We start from the raw sequence: 8853 nt of genomic DNA on the forward strand, positions 1-8853 counted from the left end.
TAGGCTAAAGATAATGCTCCTCTGGCAGCAAAAATGGTACGCTTATATTCTTAGTACTTTTTTTAAATAATATAATAAAAAGTAATTACTAGGTAGGGTAAATCGTTTAATATCTGTTTAACAACTGGCCACCTTATACTAAAAATGAATTCTATTCACCTATAAACAGAATTAATTTTAGTATAAGGTGGCTAGTTGTTGGAAGGTGGCCAGTTATTGACACCTTATACTAAAAATGAATTCTATTCACCTATAAACAGAATTCATTTTAGTATAAGGTGGCTAGTTGTTGGAAGGTGGCCAGTTATTGACACCTTATACTAAAAATGAATCCACCTTCCAACAACTAGCCACCTTATACTAAAATAAATTCTGTTTATAGGCGAATAGAATTAATTTTTAGTACTTATAAGGTGGCCAGTGGCCAGTAATTGACGATTTACTCTATAACTAGTAGTGCTCTCTAATATCATTCAGAATAAACAGTACAAAGGTGAATTTTTTCTAATAGTTTCATTAAAATGATACTTATTCCTCCTCACTTATTCCTCATTTGTAACAAATTACGCACAAAAGCAAAAAATATTAACTTTGCTTCTAAACATGCCCTATTTTATTTTTGATCGATCTCGTGGATAGCGTTTTCTTTTTTGGTTAAAATTTACAATTAATTAAAATTCAAAAACAATATCCGTTGTCCAGGGCACGAACATCTATCTCGTTCACGCTTACGCTCAGTGAGAGTTGTTTTTTTTTGGAGCGAAAGTTGAAGTTTCTACGCGGGTTTTAAGGTTAAATAATCTGAAATAACATTCACACTTTTATCAATACGTTGTATTAACGAATATATTTTTTTATAGCTGGTTTGTAACTTTTGTTTATAAATTAATTTTATTAGTTATATTAATGTATTCTAAAAATACTAAAATTGAGATTTTAAGATAAAATATTTAAACGTAATAAATTTATAAGTAGGAATGTGTCTACACTAAATTTTGAAGGTACTCCTAATTTTACGTAAAAAAATATGTTTTAAATAGATTCTAATTCATTTCTCTTTGTTATGAACAGGTTTCGCAAGTTGTAGCAGAGGTATAACAATAATATTTTTGGAACACATTATTTTAGTTGTTCTTTATTTTTGACCTTTATTGCACAAAACTGACAAAATACAAAAATAATGCACATATGGCGGACAATTATATAAGTCCGCTCTGTCATAATTATGTTGTTGTGTTTTTATTATATTTGTTCTAAAATAAACCTAAAGATATTAAACAAATACATTTTAAACATTTCAGAAATTAAGTGACAAAATCAAGGAGGTATTGTAGTTGAGAAATATTTATTGTTATTATAATTATTAAATTGGGCCAAACTAGGTACCGAGTGGGACCCACGGAACACCATAGATGGAGCTAGCCGGGGTGCAGGCAGACCAAAAAAGAGATGGCGGAACTACTTTTACGCATTTTACTCGGATTGGCGGGAAACTAATACAAACAGGGAGTGGGGGAACTAAATTCTTAGGCTAACAAAAAAAACATATTTTTATTTCAGTAGGTACATTGTAGACTTTGGAAAGCCCAATTTCGTTGTTCAAGTTTCTATTATTTTAGTATAGTTTACAATAAATTTGGTTTCTTATTAAAATTATAATCAAGAGCAATTGATATAGGTTCAGAGCTTCAAACCTATATCAGTTGCTTTTGATTATAATTTTACGATTTTTAGTACGAAAGGATAGAGCACTTTATTCTATTGCAAGAGTGTCTTATACTGTCTTGAAATGATTTAGTTTTTCTTCAAATCAATTTAAAAATAGGAGTGGCTTACCCAAGCAAGAAATGTTCAAACATACCAAGGTCTTAGGTATGGTATGTTGGATGTTTGGAATTTTCTAACCCGGGACCGATTGCATTTAACAACTTTTAACTAATAATATTAGCGGAATTCTCTTTCCAATTTCTTTGATTAGAAAGACTTTCGCTAATAATTACGAGTAGTTACAAGTGTAATGCAATCGGCCCCTGCATACCAAATAGTTGCCCTTTACAGGAAATCAGAAAAAGAGTAACTAAGGTAAGACCACAAATGTGGTATTTTCTATAAAAAGAGACCTTATTGTCCAGGGCGCTTACGCCATTATAAACGATGCTCTGATATAAATACAATGCCGCGCGACGCTGTGCGGCGTAAGCGCCATCGACAATAAGGTCCCTTTTCATTATATACGCCTTCTCGACAAAATGGAGAAATACGGAATACGCGGGCCAGCCTACTCCTGGATTGAGAGTTACCTAAAAAATCGAGAGCAATGCACTGAAATAGAACAAATCACTAATAACGAGCGCTCTGTGGTCCAGTCGTGCTTTCAAGTAAATAAGCATGGCGTCCCTCAAGGGAGTATCTTAGGACCCCTTTTATTTCTTGTTTATATAAACGATCTACCTGACTCAACAAACCATAACTCCATATTATTTGCCGACGACACTACATTAGTAATTAAGGGAATAGACATAGATAATTTTGAAAATGAAATAAATACAGCTTTGCGAGATGTTATCGACTGGTTAGAATTCAATAATCTTAAAATTAATGTGGACAAAACCAAATTTATGTTATTTAAATCATATAAATCTAAAAACCACCAAGTTGTCATTAAACATAACTTAGGTTTAGTTGAAGAAGTAAATAGCACTGTTTTCCTCGGTATGACACTCGACACACATTGTAGTTGGAAAGAACATGTAGACACGGTTTGTACGAAACTGAACAAATTTATTTTTGCGCTTTGGCGCATTAAACGAACTGTTTCATTCAAAACTGCCTTACTAATCTATCACGGATACATCATGTCTATTTTACGATACGGCATAATTATGTGGGGTAACTCTGTAAACGCTGATCGCGCCTTTGTCGCTCAAAAAAAATGTATCCGAACCCTTTGTGGAGCAGATAGACTGGCGCCTTGCAAACCATTATTTATTAAACATAAATTACTATCCTTCCCCTGCCTCTATATTTACGAGATATGTGTTTTTGTAAAACTCAATATTCAACTATTCACGTTCGTAGAAGATAAGGTAACAACACGGTCACATAGACGCTGTAGGTTAGCAATACCAACTAGTAGCAAATTAGTACTAAGGAAAAAAAGCGCTCACAACATGTGTATTACTATATTTAATAAAATACCAGCTGACATAAAGACATTGCCTGTAAACGAATTTAAAACAAAATTGTATAAACTATTGATTGATAAATGTTTTTATAGTATTAACGAATTTTTATTGTATAGATTTTGATTATTGACTGACATTTAATTTACATGTAATAAAAAAAAACAATTGACATTCTAATTTTAATTGTAATTTCTTCTCTTTCTGTTGTTCTGATTATCATCACTCTATTGATCTCTTATTAAATTAATTATGTACTGTTGTAAATATTTGCGCCAAATTGTAATTAGTCGTGTAATTGTATTTAATTCAAATTTTATCAGACTGAGTGACATATATATATCACTGACAAATATTTTCACATGTCTATCTTGACTGAATATATAATGGGAAGCAATGTATATAAATTAAGATCTTATGTTACCATATATTCATTGTGAATAAACGATTTCATTCATTCATTCATTCATATTTCATAGCTGTGGTTAATATACAACAAATTGTGGCAAAATATTTTCTATACCTAATGTTAATATCCAGGGAGGAAAATGAGGACTATATTTGTATGAAAAGGCGATTCCCCAGTAGTATTTATACGTCATTATGACGTCAGCGACGTCATTATTACGTCATTATGATGTCACTGACCGCTGACGTCACTTTGCTACCTGGATTCCGCGCGGGTTCACTTTCGTTTTAAGACAAAAGGGGACGAAGTCACGCTACCGCTTTTCCATACAAACGTATTTGTTGTCCTCCGTACTCTGGTTATTAATAAAATTAGCATTATAGAAAATATTTTTAAGCAGTATGATGTCGGTATATTAGCAACAGCTATGCCCTTTTATTTGTTATTGTTTTTTTAGAAGTTTTTAATTACGTATTAGTTAGAAGCGTTTAAAAATGGATATGGAATTTGTTTTTCTCGAAACACTCCCCGTTATACATGTAATAATAGAAAATGCAGAGGCAATCGAGGCTACATATCTACGCAGCACCATAGGGGGCGCCAGGGCGCCACTACCACAACCTGAGGGTCTAACGTGAAACAAGAAAATTTATTTATCTAACATCTCTTATCTGTCACTCTTGCATATTCGAGCGATAAAGAGGCAGATAGCGAATTTTCGGATTCGCGTTTCCCGGTAGATCCTCTGTAAGCAATCCGCTTTGATGCATCAATGTCATATTTTATTATCTCTGAAAACTTGTCAAAAACCTGTTAAAGGTACAGTATGTATAAGTTACACTATGGTTTACTAAAAAGGCTAGTCCTGCACTCTGGTGGCAGAACATTGCAGTAATATCCCCTATTCGAGTCGCTCTCCGTTGGATGCGTTCTTGAGAAATAAATAAATAAATATTATAGGACATTCTTACACAGATTGACTAAGTCCCACGGTAAGCCCAAGGAGGCTTGTGTTATGGGTACTCAGAAAACTTCTTCTTCTTCGCCTAGCCTTTTCCCATATCATTTGGGGTCGGCTCTACGGCGGCGGGTGGGTACTCAGACAACGATATATATAATATATAAATACTTAAATACATAGAAAACACCCATGTCTCGGGAACAAATATCTGTGCTCATCACACAAATAAATGCCCTTACCGGGATTTGAACCCAGGACCACGGCTTCACAGGCAAGAAAGATGCCCATGATGGTACAGCTAGTTGTCCCTGATGCCCATGATAGTACAGCTAGTGGCAATGTCAAAAATAATTACGCATATGCTTTACTGTAAAGCTATTTCTTATTATGTACTTAATTTTAGGGTGTCAGCGATGATGGAGAAGCGGTGGATCAGGTACTTAATCCTTTTTTTTATACACTTCTGCCGCTGGCCCATAGAAACGTAGTTCCCATTTTCCTCTCTGGATATTGATATTATGGAAAATGTTTTAATGTATTTTGATGTATATTAAATAGCCCCTATGTTTGACTTTTTTAGATTTTTTTATTTGTGTAAAAATTAGGAGCGAAAAACAGATATCATACAATTTTTAAAATGCTCCTTACTTACAATAATTAAAGATTCGAATAAAATCAAACATAGCTGTGGTTGATATACAATGAACTGTGTCAAAATACTTTTAATAATGTTAATACTGAGAGAGGAAAAGGAGGCCGCGGTGTACTTAATCTTGTTTTAATATGTGCCATTTTCAACCAAAAGGGTGCTTATTGTAGCTTGTCAGTAAGGCGCTATTTCCATATAGCTTTAATTAGAAATCAATCTTATCAACAAGCGACAATGTGGTACCTTTTGGTTGAAAACGTCACATATATGATTTATGGCTTCTGCGCAAACGAAAGTGCGCAAAAATGCTAGTAAATTAATGCTTTATTATATTTTTTCATATTTTAGTTAGACACAGACAGTGACCAGGTATCTAATTTGTCTTTATTTTTCCCTCTTTAATTATAAAAATAATATATAACTGTTAGATTTAAGATATTGGGGGTAGATGAGATTTTCTCGTCAGCCGGTTGCACCCGGCAACAGGCCTGTCAGTCGGAATATAGCCATACGATAAACGACAGTGTCTCATTTCTCGGCACCCTTTTTCCCTCCAAAATAACAATAACCTTCATTTATAATCAGCGATTGCGTTTTCTCACGTAATAAACGATGGTATGATTATGATAAAGTATGACTCACGTTTGACCGGGCCTTGTCCGGGCCGGAGCTTCCGGCGCTTACTTTTCTATGACATGACAGGTGATCACGTGATGCTTTCCATAGAAAACGAAGCGCCGGAAGCTCCGGCCCGGATACGGCCCGGTCTAACGTGAGTCATCCTTAATGCGGCAATGAACTGCTCAACGAAATTACAAAAGCACATCGAGTTTTGCTTTATTATTTATCATAATTATTATTTTTTATTAAACTCTAGCGACCCGCCCCGGCTTCGCACGGGTTACACAACATCTTAACAAACTGTACACCTATACCTTCCTCAGGAATCACTCTATTGATAGGTAAAAACCGTTGAGTTTAACGCAAACATACAGACAGACAAACGCGGTGGGGACTTTGTTTTATAATATTTAGTGCCAGTGATAGTGAGTGAGAACTCAAAAGACATACCCAAAACTAGGTTTGCAGAAAGAAAAACATGTATCTAGGACATTTTTGATACCTATTCAGTTAAATTTTTAATTTCCATCAGCCACTTGAAGATGAACAGGTAAAAGTAATTATGTAATTATAGAATTTGTGCGGTCGCTGTCATATATGAAATTTAACCTCTTATTTTTAAATATGCACTTTTTGTTGCCTAATTTTGATTCATCGAAAGTCAACAAATTTTATATTAAATCACATTTACAAACGGGTCTATCGCGAATTTATTTTGTTACCTTTATTTACCTACGTTTCGACACAGGTTTCACTGGTCGTGGTCGCGGCTAACTGACGTCCCAGCAAAATGTCAAAACAGAGATTTGTGTGACTACCCCACGAAAAGTGCATTTAAAGTTTGAGGTAGACATCACATTTTCAAACCACCCACTACACATAAATGTTAATTATTTGTAAATGTGATTGAATATGTGTTCAAACCGCGAAAGTTTTAAACGTTATAGCTAATTTTATTTTCAAATGCCCACTTTTTTATCCCAGCTAATAAGTAACTCTTTATTTCTCAAAGGGTGATTTAAACGACGATGGTAGTTCAGGAGCGAAACCACAGGGGAAAGAATATGGAAAAGGGTCCAAAAAGAAGCTGTGCATCTACACCCCCGGCAATCTACAGTACTGCGTTAGTCAGGCAAAGGAGCTATGAGAATAGAGTAAGTAAATAATATTACGAGTATTCTCTATTACACAAATAACAATGCTTTTTACAAGCTTTTTATTTAACTTGCAATGTTTTTCGGGTCAACCCACTTCCTATTATTCGATTGAGCTAAAACTTTACATACTTAGGTACATAATTATGTAAATTGGATGAAAACTGATAATAGTGATAATGCATCGTACTCGTACCATCGAGCTGATCTGGCGATCGGAAGGTGACCATTGAATCTATGTGATACGCACCCTAATTGTGGTCGGGTTTGTTACAATTGTCTCGATCAGTATCAATTAGTAGCCTGCTTTAATGCGATAGATAGCAGAAGGTGTCGCAGAAAGCAAACTCAGGTGGCATGAGCTTTCTCTGCCAAAAATGTGGGAGGTCGTGCCGCTCACGCATCGGCCTCCACAGTCACCAAACCAAACCCGTTATCTAAACAGCAATGCATAAATCGTCTGCAATAGACGCAAAGGCCTGTGATGATGACGCTATACAATCCGTTTCCATAGTTTTATTTCAAAAATATAACTGCGTAACAAGTGGTATTATCGCTAAAAAGCGGTCTTTTCAGACAACCTTTGGGATAATATCATCAGGTATAAGCAATTTTTTTAGGTCCGATATATTAGCGTGAGATAAGTATATGGCGAGCACTAAGATTCACACGAACCCACCACCAAAAAACCGCTTCCATACAACCGAAGTTCTCGTTTTAAAATGACATGAGATAGCATGACATTTGATATTAACATTCAAATATATCTGTCTGATCATGGAGACTATATAAAGGAGCCTAATCTCTATGTATGAAAAGTGTCCATTAAAAATACAGTAATTAGGCGGCGCCACCATTCACCGAAATACTACCAAAAACAACCTACGTAATTTCGTCGGGTTATTTGTTGCCTTATTGGTTGGTTCATGTTATACTCATGTCCCAGAGCCTAACTAGCGCCACCGGAGAGATTAGGAACTATTATTTAAAGCTGAAAGCGGTCACTTTTGCAACAATTCTGCCATAAGAGATCGGCATCCTTTCTATACCATCCATATGTCTGATACTAGATTTCGTTGACATTGTACTTAATACAAAGAAATAAGAGCGAGAAGGTATGTTTTAATACAAACTTAATTTTGTTTCAGTGCTGATGACATCATCTACATTTGCTCGAGCATCCAATTTTTAAACTAATAAAATTGTTTGTGTCAATTCGGTTTTTTACATCCCATATTCATGATTTACTCGGAAGAAATCCGTCCTCATCTCCGTATTTCCGGTTGCATTGCATCCTAAAGAATCCCGATCTACTTCAAAAAATTATTCAAAAGGTGACGTTGAAATTCAGACTACATATTATCCATCGTATTTTTACGGAAACGTACAAAAGTATTTCAGTCAGTCTCGGTACAAAAAGTAGGTACTGAGGTTGACTGAAGTAGCATGACAAATACGAACGTTTCCGAGAAAATACGATGGAAAACAATTATGCACTACATTTGTACATATTGCAAATAGACGCGGGAAAATGATTGGACGCTTAATACGACACGACTACTTCTTTAAAACTATTCTGGAGGGGCGGATAGGAAGCAAGCGGGGTAGAGGAAAACCCAGACGCAGCTTTTTAGATCAAGTGAAAAAAAAAATGGGGGTCGTGTCGTAGCAAATAGTCAAAGAGCTGGCGCAGGATAGGGAAAGCTGGAAGATCAGAATAACTCTTAAGTTAATGATGATGATAATGATGAAAATAACTCAAAAGAGAACGTTAAAATTATAAAAAAAAATATTGGCAATCGGGGTTTGAACCATGTAGGTCAGCTACTATCTGATTTTTTTTTTCAAAACAGAGGTTACGGGTGCCACGAGCACAT

General features: G+C 35.1%; 1 protein-coding gene across 1 annotated transcript in view; it reads right to left on the reverse strand.

Moving 5' to 3' along the window:
* The window catches only part of LOC134751787 (spherulin-2A-like), a 500532-nt gene that overhangs the window by 397539 nt on the left and 94140 nt on the right, over positions 1-8853 (reverse strand). The window lies entirely within an intron of this gene.

The sequence above is a fragment of the Cydia strobilella genome, chromosome 23, assembly GCF_947568885.1.
Source record: "Cydia strobilella chromosome 23, ilCydStro3.1, whole genome shotgun sequence".
In the NCBI taxonomy this organism is placed as follows: domain Eukaryota; kingdom Metazoa; phylum Arthropoda; class Insecta; order Lepidoptera; family Tortricidae; genus Cydia; species Cydia strobilella.